General features: G+C 38.6%; 1 long non-coding RNA gene across 1 annotated transcript in view; it reads left to right on the plus strand.

The window, feature by feature from the left end:
* LOC112450787 overlaps positions 1-13,101 on the plus strand; it is a 155,820-nt gene that overhangs the window by 26,418 nt on the left and 116,301 nt on the right. The window contains exon 3 of the long non-coding RNA XR_005234385.1: positions 2,101-2,192. This is a non-coding gene — a long non-coding RNA (uncharacterized LOC112450787). The remainder of the gene's footprint in view (positions 1-2,100; positions 2,193-13,101) is intronic.

The raw sequence follows: 13,101 nt of genomic DNA on the forward strand, positions 1-13,101 counted from the left end.
TCTTTACCGTCACTAAACAACGTAACAAAAATATCCACCAGGGGGTGTTTTGGTGCGGTTTTCAAAAACTTGCTGGTCCTGCTCAATTTACAAGAGGCAGCACACTCTACAACTGATGAACTTTTGGAGTCAGCCTAATTCTAGATGACCACCACAGCCTTTTGACATTATCCATCACAAAAATGGCTATTTCTCTAACTATTTTACAGATATCAAATTCAAATTTGGTGTGGTCGTTGCTGAGAGTCTTTCACAACACATACGTCAAGCACTAACAGATCCTGGTTAAAGTTATTTTCAAGATTTGACCAAAAAAGGGCTAAAACTCCACTTCTCTTCAGAAGTTGACCTTAAATTAAAACTCTGGCATAAAAAGCGGTGAGTGATATGTGATATTCAAGGAATGCTAGGCCATAATTTATTTAAACATTTGTCTTTGGTTGTTTTTCCCGCTGAAAATACAGTTACAGTCCAGGGCACCGGCCCAGTTGGTCCTACCAGTTCTGCGATCCGGGGTTTAGAAATCCGCCGGTCTGACTCAACCTTTTGTTTTAGCTCGTAAACTCGTAAACTCGTAAACTCTCAGAATCATTACAGTCCTTTTGCACATCAAGCTGAAAATGCAGTTTTTTAGGGTCAGTAAGCAGCATAAACTCTTCAGCCAAATGATCTTTTTTTTTCCAGTTGTAGTCCATTAGCTAGTTTGAGGCTAATGAAAAGGAATGCCATAAAGTTATCACACCATACGGATTCTTTGCCAGCTCTGTGGCTCCTGATAGTTCAGAAGGAATTATTCATAGATTTTACAAGAACTTGAAAGGCTTCACCAACTAACAGATGTAGAATTGGTTTATATAGTATTTTTTTTGTGGGCTACATTTATGTTAACAAACATGTAAATCACACATACAGCAGGTGTAAATGAGGAAAATTTAATAATTGAAAGCCCAACTGAAAAGAGCTGAAAACTCAAAACGGTTCAAATAGCTGGTTTAAACATTTAAATGAATGTAAACACAGCTCAAAGTAACGTGTAATTGATTAAAATATTAATCTTCTGCATGATAATTGAGCAAAAACAACAACAAAGAAACGTGTTTTCTTGGAATCATGCATTTATAAACGTCAGTCCCCTGTATCAGCTGATAAACACCACTTGTTCTGTTTTTTATCTAACCCCAATGACCTTAGATGCACATTTAGATGTAGCCCCGACTCAGTGAGCTTACAGAGTGAGAAGTGTTATATCACACCAAAGACACTCCTGAGGAGAAACCATTGATCTGTGAAACCACAGTTTAAGACCTCTCCTCTGTTCACTGAATAATGTGTGTTGATGACAAGCCTGTAAATAAATGGAAACTTTATTTCTGAAGGTTGAGGTGCTGTTCGATTGGTAAGGTGTCGGTTTTTTTAGCTGCTGTTTAAAAAAAAAAAAAAAAACTTGAGGTGCATGTGGACTGTTAAAAAAAAAACAACAAAAAAAAATGGGACTGGGGTATTGGGCCACTTTTTGAAGCATGGTGGAAAAGTAGTATAGATTAATTTTTATCTTTGTAACTCATTGTGTCATAAAATGATTCACAAGTTGGGCTTTTTAGGTTTGTGCTTTTTATTGTTCATTGTTTCAGTTGCCTTCTGATTTCTCCTCAGTCCCTTTTTTATTTTTTTATTTTCATATTACCAGGAACATTGAGCTCCATAAAAACGTGATTGCTGGTGCAGCCATGTGGTGTCAGCCTGACCTGATGAGCTTAAATGAAACTGACCCGAGTTGGTAATGTGGTGCTGTCAAAATTAGTGCTGCGTGCAAAAACTAAAGTGGATCCAGGCAAGAAAAAAACCCCAACACATTTATAGAACCTCTACATAAAGTTCAAAACATTATTTTACCAAGAAAGCCAATGAATCTACTTTAGGTGCCTTTAGGATGATGATGGTCCTAAAACTGTCCCACAGAAGAGGGAGGTTTTTATCTTGGCTGGTACTGTTCTGTTCTAACCATTTGTCAACCTAAAAAGTAGAAACAAATCTATTTAAGTTTAGTAAAATCATGTGATGTAAATTTTCACAAACCTTTTCTTTTCCCACTTGACCCAGTGACGAGGCAAGCCCTGAGCTGGATATCGGGTCTTGTGTCAAGTGTCTGGCCTGGACGGACCGGCTGACTGGGACAGCGCTCCCCTCAAAAGGTAAGTTAGGTCTTGATCAAGCTCACTGAATGTTGACTTTAAGCATGAAAACTGATGGGGAAAGTTGGACTACATCTGTCTGACGTTTTGGGTTTTAAGCTGAAAGTGTCTCTTTATGGTACCTTGATGTTGGCTGTTTTTATATTTTTGAAGCAAAATTCACTGTTTGTTCGGCTACTAGGAAATGTGAGTTGCGTTTATACTGCTGCGGGGTTAATTTTACTCAACTGATGTGGCGGTGGCAACAGTAATTGCTTTCGATAAGAGCGATCACAACTCCAGACATTAAGTGTTTGTGCTTGACTGAGGAGTTTATTGGGAGAGTTTCCATCTGTGCGGTTACGACTGAATGGCTCTGTTAGAATTCTGCTCAGATGTAAACATCCTATAACACCATAAATCTTTGGCTCATATATGAACATCGACTCCTGCTGCCTGAGAACAGACGATGGTACCCCCATCTCCTGTCATATACCACATGCTTGTGGAGGTCTTCGTTTTAAATGACTTGATTCTGGTCACTTAGAAATGTCTTTTTTTTTTGCAATTTTGGGTCACCAACTAGTCTCCACCAGTCACAGCCCAGTGAGGTACTGGCTTAAGTGACTTAACACAAAAAAATAGGTTTTGATGGATAAACAATATGCAGCAGCTTCACTGCAATGTATTTTTTTTCTTGGCACGTTTAAGGAAACTCAAGACCGGCAGTCATAGAGTAAAAGCTTTTTTTTACTAAATAATACATAAATGAAAAGGAAGAATAATTCTGTATTCTAAGAGTATTTGACATAACATTTGGAAGAAGTTGTCCCGCAGATTATCCTCTTAGCCTTGTCACACCAAGTGCCAACTCCTAGCAATTACAGATGCAGGAAAAAAAATGATACCTAGAAGTACTTAGTGATTTTCTCCCATCCTTTACCTTCTACACGTCTTCCATCATGTCTACAAGCAAGCAGCACATGAACTACCTAAGCCCTGCAGCAGGCACACAGCCTCCATATCTCCCAAAGATATAGTATTATCCTGCCGGGTGCATTTTCAGCCACAAACTCCTCCATTTTTCCATTGCTCAGTCTCAGTATCCCTCCATCATGAGCTGAGCAAGGCATCAGAATGTTATCAGGCCCCAGGCAATCAGAGATACAGTCATATGTCACAAATAGGTGTCAGCTCTTATTACTGCAGGGAGGGTGTTGAAGGCAAGTGAAAACTCACTTATCAGAAAGGACATAGCTCTGACACTTGCAGCCCACCCCCACCACCTCCTCCTTCGTTTGCTCTCTTTCTCCATTTGCCCGGCCCATGCTGGATATCACCTCTTTCCCTCACAGGCCAGCAATATTTGACCAATAACACAAATGTAATACCGCTTCCCTCCTCTCACTGCCACAATCACAGCTGATTTAATGGAGCTGTAAGCTGCCAGTTTAGTTTATTCACTGCTTCTTAAAGGATGGGAGGTGAGCCTGCAGGTACGGGAAGGACACGGAGCTTCATCTCTGCTTTCATACACTTGCACTGACTATTACGATATTACGTTATTTGTTGGAGATTGCTATGATTTATTGCTTGTTGTTGGTTTTGGCCCAGTTTAGCAAAGTTGGTATGAGGAAAGTTTTCTTATCTCTTATCATCTTTCTCTATTTATTCCATTTCCTGTCACCTTAGGGGTTATTGTGTTTGTGTGTTTCTAGACAAAGTTTTAAAGTCATGTTTGCAGAACTTACTGTAAAAAATTATAGCAAATGGTTTTAGTAAGATGTGTTGCTATGTCGAAGGAGTTTTCTAAAATAAGCAAAGAAAATAAAAAAGCTTAAATTTGTCTGTGTTGCAATAATATAGCACTTCTGTTAGGAGTCCTTATTATGATTTAATAGTGGCAATGTTCCTTATTTGCACTTCATGTTTCTTAGAAAACAAATGTTGTGATTTATTATTGAGCATAACTGACATCTATAATTGTCCTCTCTGTGACATATACCTCATTTCTTATAATTTTTATTTTTATTGTATAAATTTTTAAATGTAAAAGATGTTGAATTGTGCAGATTCGGGCCCAAACTTGCATGAAGAAAATAGGATATGTGGGCTTTTAAAACCAACTTGATAATAAAACAAATCATTATTCAATGTATCTAACATACTTTTAAGAGTTTTAAAACACATCTATTACTGTAGGTTTCTGATTATTGGTATAAAATACAAAGGCAAAGTTATATAATTAGTATATTGGCAGTTATAGTCAATTTTATTCCTCCTCTTAAATGATTTAAAACAAATTTCCAGCATGTGACAATAAACAGCTACCTACATTCATTTGGATGTATGGAGCCATGTGGAGCCATTTTATTAAGTAAAGACAAGGACAGCAGGCCTTAAGGGTCACATTTATAAAAAAAAAAAAAATCAAACACTTCACAACATGTAAAGCATGGCCATGGAGGGTTTTACAACCACAAGCCTTGGTAACTTTCTACTTATTGAGTCGGCCTCAAACTCTTCTGTCTGCCAAGTATTTTAGAATATAATTTGATCCCATCTGTTAGATAGCCAAAGCTTGGCCCAAATTGTGTCATCCAACAGGACAGTGATCTCAAGCGTAGCAGGAAGTCTACAACAGAATGGTAGGGGGGAAGATTCAAGGTTTCACAACCTCCCAAAGTCCAGACTTCAGTACCTTGAAATGTTTTAATGTGTCTTAAAAAGAGCTGAGCATCAGTGAACATCAGTGATGACCAAAGCATCAATGATGGAATGGTGAACACCCATAATTATGTAGTTTTCAGTTTGAATAAAGTAAGTTGACCCGTATATTTTTAATTGCCCAATCAAACAACTATATGAGACTCTCCACTTGCCAAAACCCAGATTTCAGTTGCCTCAGAAAAGCATTGATGGGGCTACTCTGCCAAATAGGAGCTGAAGTTTGTAGTTTGTAATATAGTTAGAGGAGACATACATTCAGAGAAGGATGAATGGGTGGTTCCCCTAACAGTAATACCCCAGCTGTCCCGCAAAATGGGTACAGTCAAAATTGTTTCCCAATTTTAGCTACAGTCAAAACATTTGTGCCTTTTATCTAGTCACTGAGATTGCAAATTGGTAAAGTCATGACATGAAAGTAGAGACAGTTGTCCAGCCCTCATTAAGATGGTTGACAAACTGTTTATGATAGCTTCAGTCAAACTGATACAAATGATTTTATCACTTGACAAATTTCCTATGATCCTATATTAGATGGAACTATAATATTCAGTCCAGTTTGGTACCTTTTTTCCATGTGTGACTTAAAGTTTTAACTACGGAGATGGATTTTTGCTTGTTTGGAAAGATTACGAAGCATTTCTCTAAAAACTAACAAAGGCATTTGACGTCTAAAAATCAAACCTTTAGATTTTTTTTTTAATTGCTAAAATACCATCATCTGTATTCTGCTTCCTTCCTTTCCCTCAATCAGTTATTGTGAACCATCTCCTCGTTCCTTTATAAAAATCTAAACAATTTTTTGAATTGATTTCTTGCTTCACCTTAATAATCATCTGCAGCTTTTTCTACCTGATGGTAGACGTGGGCAGACCCAGAGAAAAAAAACATCAAACTCTGTCATGAATCAGCCATTAATCTTTCTCTCTGCTGTCCCCTTAATATTTCTTCCTCTGTGTTGACTTTTTAAAAAAAATCTCTGTTCAGAAAGTTGGTTTTCTTTCATGTTTAATTCTGATTTTGTGAAAGGTAAGATACGTGCGATGGTTGTTCTTCCTTCTGGTTGTCATTCAGATTGACCACTATTACCAGCGTCTTACTCTTCTGACGAGATATGATCTCAAGAGTCTTCAAGCCAATGTTCTATCCACACCATCTGTTCTTCTGCGATGGTCTTTATTATAGAATTGCTTCAGATGGGGAATGATTTAACTGAAGTGATCATAAAACTCTTCAACTAAATGGTATCTGGCCATCTTAGCTTTCGTATTCACTCTGTCCTCTGATCTCTCCACTGCAGCTAGTTGCGAAAAATAAGCATGTTCAACTCTTAAGTCAATCAAGTTTTAGGCTTCTTTCCAAATATCTATCCAAGATTCATTGAGATCAATTTTTGTGTTTGGCATAAACCTTGCTAAACACTCAAAAGGTCTCAAAAGGGGAGCCCAAGGTTCTGGCCTTCTGTTCAGTGACTAATGTTCATGTATAGAGCCTGGGGATCACAGAGAGGTTTTAACCTCCCCTGTCAGTCTAAATTAATGAGGTAATTAAGGGCTAAGGTGGAATTAGCAGTAGATGTCTTCGGTGTCCTCGGGCAGTCAGATAGTCAGGATGTAAAGCGATATAGCTACAGGGCATAGGATGTTATAAAAGGCTGCAGTTAAAAGGAAAGGTCAGCAGGCAAATGTTGACTATATTGAGTTATTTTTGCAACTTGTTCTGAAATTTATGTTCCCAGGTCACTAGGTTAAGAATTGGCCTGAACAATCTTAGTAATTTCAGGAGAACATAAGGAAAGTTCAGATGTTTTTAGTAGGTTTAATGACTTTGTATTACATGGGCTGTGGCAGTCATCAAATCACCCAAGCATCCATAAAAGCATCAATTAAAGTCTCCATAAAGTACCTCCCCAAAGATAATATTTAGAAGATGGATCACTAAATGTTCATCAGGTCTGCTGCCTTTATGACCTGAATTATGTTTTAACACCAGCAATTACTAGTATTAAAGGAAAATTTAGTTTAGTCTTTAACAAATACTCCTTTAGCACTAACATATGTTTACAATACATATTGTACATGTTTTCTTAATGCTTTAGACAGTTTCAGGAGTTTTTCACACAACAGACAGGTTGTTTATGGTTAATGTGCACCCACAGTTCTGTCTCCGCTGTTTTTCTAACTTCCTGTTCATCCATTTTTTTTACCCGCTTGTTTATGTTCAGGACTGCAGGTAGCTAGTTCTTCCAATGGTCACTGGGCCAAAGATTCTGGACAGGTAGCCAGCAATTCACTGGGTAGCTGAGACAACCCACACATGTACAGGGAGACTATAATGCCCCTTTTCCACGGGCTCTAAAGGTCCCGGCTCCACTCTACTCTGCTTGTTTTGCGTGCGTTTCCACCGGTAATTTTTTAGGCTGGTCCCTGCTTCGGAGTAGGGCCAGCTGGGCCGGCCCTGCTTCATGGTCGTTGGTCGTGGATGTGACCAGATGGAAGCATAAAGAGCGAAGGTAGGAATATAAACAACAGCGTTAGCTTACCCTGCAACGTTTCTGCCGTCTGTCCCCCAGCTGAAGGCGCTGTAAAGCCTGAAATCTCCGGCGGATAACAGCTGTCCTACTCCGCGCAACAATCGCGGCATCCAGAGCATTTCTTCCACTGCGCCTCTCTTCCTGAAGTCTCAGGAGAATCCCCATAAGTTTAAAAAACAGAAACAACACAGGGCCAACGTTGTCCATAGTGCTTTCGTTGTTTACACAACTGGCGCCAAGTTTCGGTAGCGCCCACCCCCGCGGCCCCGCCCCCCGCAACACAAGGAGGCGTTCCTCTGCTACCGACCAAACTGGCCGGTGGAGACGCGATGCATTCTTTATAGAGATGAGCCTAGTAGAGCGGAGTAGAGCAGGAGTTAGAGCCGGTGTAAAAGGGGCATATGCAAACTCAGTGAACAAAGGCCCGAGCTGGGAGTCAAACCTCACTGCAAGGCAACACTAACTAATTGGACCTCTGCACAACTTGCAACACTAAAACTAATGTGCCTAATAATACAGAAAAATCAGCAATTTATATCTGCTCTGATAGATATTTTGCATTTTCCTTTGCCTGATTTAGTTAAAACCTCCCTATTTCTGACCATTAAAACTGAGCCGAATATGTGTGTGCAAAATGAATCTTAATACTTCTTGAAAATGAGGCAGGCAATTCTTGGTATTAAAGTTTGAAATGCCTGAATATTTAAATCGTTTCTCTGTTTCAACACACTTGAGGAACATCTGCAGAGCTTCAGGATCTGCTGAAGAGGCAATTCAACCACTGAATCAGGTGTGTTCGAGCAGAGAAACAACTACAACATGCACGGTTCTGGAAACCAGGATGGGACACCAGCTCCTGAAATGAATCAAACTTTAAAAAGTACATATCATACACCAAGCAATCAAATGGAGTTTCCTACAAGACCTTAAAACATAGAACAATGGTTTTATATACACATTTCTACAGATGCATACAGACAGAAAGACACATCTACACACAATAAATGTGATTTAAAAAAAAAAGAAACACAAGCTAAGTTCAAACTTCATCATATGCTTTTGCAAAAAGCTAAGTTTTTAGCTTTTTCTCATAACAATCACCAGCGGGGGCTTCTCTCAGAAGCAGGGAAAGTGCTTTGAATGTCTCAAGAATTACGACTTTAGGGGTTGAAACATCTGTAGTCTTCGTATCCTGGGCTTAGACTTTTTTGTTTGTTAGAAATTTCAGAAAAATTGAATTTTCTGGCGCACCTTTCAGTTTGTTCCAGCTCTTTAGATTGTGTGGACTTGCTCTTCTGTTGAGTTGGCTCGTGATGTGAAAAGTTGTTTGAAGGGGTCGTAGCTTCATCAAAGAAAAATAACCCGGCGCTCTGGGTGGGGGGGGTCGTAGATGTGAACCATGCTTGATGCAGATCATTTTACAGCCGGCCACAGAGCAGAGATGAAAGGCGCGGCGACTCTGCATTAGTGACCGAGATGGAGACACAGGTGGGTTTTCAACCTGTTGTTTTTCTAATTCAAAACGCAGCGGGGAGCTCAGAGTGGGTTTTTTTTTTCTAGGCAAACATGTTAAAGCCTTATCACATTCTCAGTGATCATTTGGTGTCCGTTGGGCTGAGGTAATTAGGTTCCCTGCTCACACCGTCTCTTCCAGTGTCAATGATATCTCATCACAGAGAGCACACTGAACGGAGACGGTAAAAGGAGTGATTATTGTTGAGAACATAGTCTGTGGGTGTTCTCGTCTCTGACGACCGTCATCCAACGTTCTTCAGAGATACATCAAACAGATACAGGAAGATTACCTTCTTTTAACTGAAATTTTATTGCAAAGTATTGTATTTTTATTTCCCACCTCCGTGAAAGGTAATGACTGTCATATTTGCCTATGTTTGTCTGTCAAGTTAGCAAAATATCTCATCAGCTGCTGAATGGGCTTTAATGAAAGTCAGAAAATTAATAATTGAAACTAGAAATGAATAAGTTCTGGAGTCTGCCTCGTTAAAGATGTCCGCCACAGCTACTCAAAACTGAGAATGCTGTCTGTTTTACAGATATTGAGCTAAACTCTGGTCTGGTAGTAGCTGAGAGTGATCCCCAACACGTACAGATTTCTAACAGGTTGCATAAAACAGCTACAGCTGTCATTTTTCTATCGAGATTGTCTTGGTTTAAAATTTTGACATGAAAGTTTTACCCAAAACCTAATATGCCACATGATTGCAGGTAGACTCAATAATTACATCAAATTTTTACGGTTTAGAGTTTAGGTTAGTAAGGTTTGTATTGAAATAGTTGTAGTATTTTATAGTATCTCCTTTTAATGAATGAGACAAGTTCAATAACTAGAAATGTTCATGAGTGAAATGTAAGGGATGGCAATATTGTTGTTGGGTGCATTGAGCTTTTTTAATCCACTCCAAATCTTTAAAAACGTGGAATATGAAAACGCACAATAGATGTGAGCTTCAGACCATCTTTTTTCAAGGTATGAACAGCCTTGTTCAGGGTCTAATGATCAAAACATTTCAGCTACAACTGAGCTGGAAAGTAGTAGATCTCAAATGAGTAGCAATGCATTTCCTGCTACAAGTGCTACATTAATGTACATTTCATCGTCTAAACTCATGAGTTTTAGTGAAATATTACCATATTTTTAGAGTTTAGGAACCTCTATTTTATCACATTTTCAAACCAATCTTACAGTCTCAAACCCCAAACCTAAGTAGTTCAGTTCATCTTTACAGACCTCATCATTTTCTTATGATTTTCTGTTAATAATTCTCTGAGTAGTTATTTCATTGCACTTGGCTACTTTTCATCGATAAATACAAGCAATAAGTTCAGTCTGAATTCCCTTTTATATTTAAAGCGCTTTCTTTAATCATCGCTCCATATTTATCCTAAAAAGCTCCATCTTATCAGTATCAATCTTAAAGGGATTTATTGAAGTGCTGTTAACACATAAAGAAGCCAACATCTCTCTCTGGAATCTTCTTCAAATAAGCTGCTGACTAGTCCTTTTTACACGTTTCTTGCATTTTTAGTTCTCGCATTTTTATTGGGTGATAAAACCCAAAGTGTGCCAAAATGTCAACATTCAAAGCCTTTAATAAACTCTTTTAATTATCTCCCACTGTTTGTTAACTCTGTCATATCAGCCAACAGATTTTTGATGGTCTTTTATGGGTTTTTTTTAGATCCGGTCCTTGGTGGACCACTATCCTGCATGTTTTCAGATGTTTTCCTGTGTGAGCATATCTGATTTAAATGAACGTGTTTTTAACCACCTGCTTGATGAGATACTGAAGAGGTAATGCAGCCATTTGAAGCTGGGTGTGTTGGAGCAGGGAATCAGCTAAATCATGCTGGATAGCTGCCCAATCCTCCCTTTTTCTTTTATGTCTTTGTATTAGATTCAGTGTTTTTCTGATTCAGTGTAGTTCTAAAGTTAACATACATTTTTGCACAACAAACCTTTTTGTTTTGCATTTGCACCTCTCATCAAATGACAAATGACACAAGGGAAGTCATTGTTAGCAGATCATGAATTTAATTTGTGTGTATTTGCCATAGTTTGAAAAAAAAAAATCTAAACCTACATCCTGAGATTCCTGCTTCTGCTTTGTGGATTGCGCTAAAAACCACAACAACAATGAAGTCGTCCGTACCAGTTTTTCTCCATCTGGTTTGTTTCGATCATGTCCTGAGAAGGGAGTTAAAAGAGCTATGATTGTTTTTGAAAAGCTTCCAGCTAAACTCAGAATGTTGTTTTATTTTTTTGTGTTTTGATGTTGTTAGTTTGTGTGACTGCCACCTAGTGGTGCTGTTGGGTACTGTAGTGCTCTTGTAGATATTTCTGTTATCTGGATGGAGACATTTTTTTATTCAAAATGGAGGAAAATATTTGAACTAGTGTAGTCAAGACCTTTAGGATCCAGTGATTTCAACACGTCTACTAAACACTGATTAGTATTTATAGTGCATGATTAATTAGCATCCACCTGTTAGGGAAAGGAGTCTGCAACCTTAAAACAGTAAAAGAAACCATTTCTGTCACTAAAGCAAATTTTGGTGGAAATGAAAAGAACTATTATATATAAACACTTTATACTGTATTAAAAGTATCCTTTGTTACATTATAAAATTAAAGATTCATAATAAATCGCTGACATTTATTAGAAATTTCACATGTTAAGAAAAAAAACCAACCAAATTCTTGTGTAGAAGGGAAAATATCTTTACACCTAGTTAACATTTAAACACTGAACTACACGAGTCTGAGTTCTTTCTGTATTTGTGTTAACTGAATCATAAACACACCACTTTGAAGTACACAAGGTGTGAACTTGCTTAATAATAAAGAATTAAGATGAACAGAAAATTAGGCTTTTGTCCTATTGAATCACTTCTAATAAAGACAAAGGCATATATTCAACTTTAAGTTTTATCAAAGTTTTATCACTTTATTTGCCTCAGTATCTTGTGTTAAAAAGCTTTAACCTTCAGGTAAATGTTAGAGAAAGATGGTGGTCTGTGGCCACAAGTTGGAGAAATAAGGTGGCTAATTAATACTCAGCTCAGACTGCTGAACTTATTTTGCTTCCTGTGTTTTTCATCTCGTTTTGTCAGACATTTAGTTCACATACAGTAAATGCAGAAAGCTTAAATGTACTGTAACCCTGGCACAAACTGGGATTTGAAAATGATTTTTGGTTTAAGCTACAAAGAGCCGCTGCATGTGGCCCCAGAGCCACAGGTTGCAGACCCTTTGTTAGATAAGACCTTTAGTGTTTTTAGGTGAGGAAATTCAGGAAGCTCATACTTTCTGGTCCTGTGAATTGTGGAATGGGGCCTGCTTGGATCTGGCCTGGTTTTTTAGCTCATCGAAAACAGAAACGGAGCATTTAAAGGTTGGTTCAGTAAGTAGAGCTCACATTTTGTTCCTTTTTTTTGTAAACTAAGTTACAGTTTTGTGGTAGAGCAACTGAAAAGAAGACTGCTGATGTCAGGAGTATCGTTGTTCAGATAGACGGCTCCTGAATGATAAAAGCCAAGATTTTCCAACAGAACAGCATAACCTGATCGGTTTTACTCATTTCACTGCAGCAGTTTTATTCTTGTGGTTGAAAGTTTAAAGATGTGCTGAGTGCAGAAAAAGGGAGAAAACATGAACTTGTAAGAATGGATAGAGGCTTGTAGGTTGATTTGTAGTGGAAAGTTTTCCAGTTTGAGTTGTCCTTTCGGAGTGTCCTCTGCTGTCAGTCAGTCGTTTGTTCCTGCAGGTTTGACGTCTCTCCTCTAACACATGACAACGAACCTGCCGTGCACCCGGCAGGAGCGCCTCCCTTCGCCCCATCCTGGGGTTCTCCTCACGCGACACGTAGCAGAATCTGACGTTTCATTCTCACCTGCAGACGCCGACCTCCTCTCCTTCCTCACCTTCACACTCTAACCTTCAAGAGCGAGCCGTAAAACTAGACCAGCGTCGGGGATCATCTTTATGACTTTAATCTGCCAACCGCTTTAAAAACCACCTTTTTGTCATTCTGACCTGCTGGTGTTCCAGAAACGCCCAGGATCAGGCCACAGGGCACAGGTGAATTAGTTGTAACTGACATTTTTTTTTTTTTTTGTTTTCTGGAGCAGCTCCTTCCTCTTTTTCTGCTT

The sequence above is a fragment of the Kryptolebias marmoratus genome, linkage group LG18, assembly GCF_001649575.2.
Source record: "Kryptolebias marmoratus isolate JLee-2015 linkage group LG18, ASM164957v2, whole genome shotgun sequence".
NCBI classification, from domain to species: domain Eukaryota; kingdom Metazoa; phylum Chordata; class Actinopteri; order Cyprinodontiformes; family Rivulidae; genus Kryptolebias; species Kryptolebias marmoratus.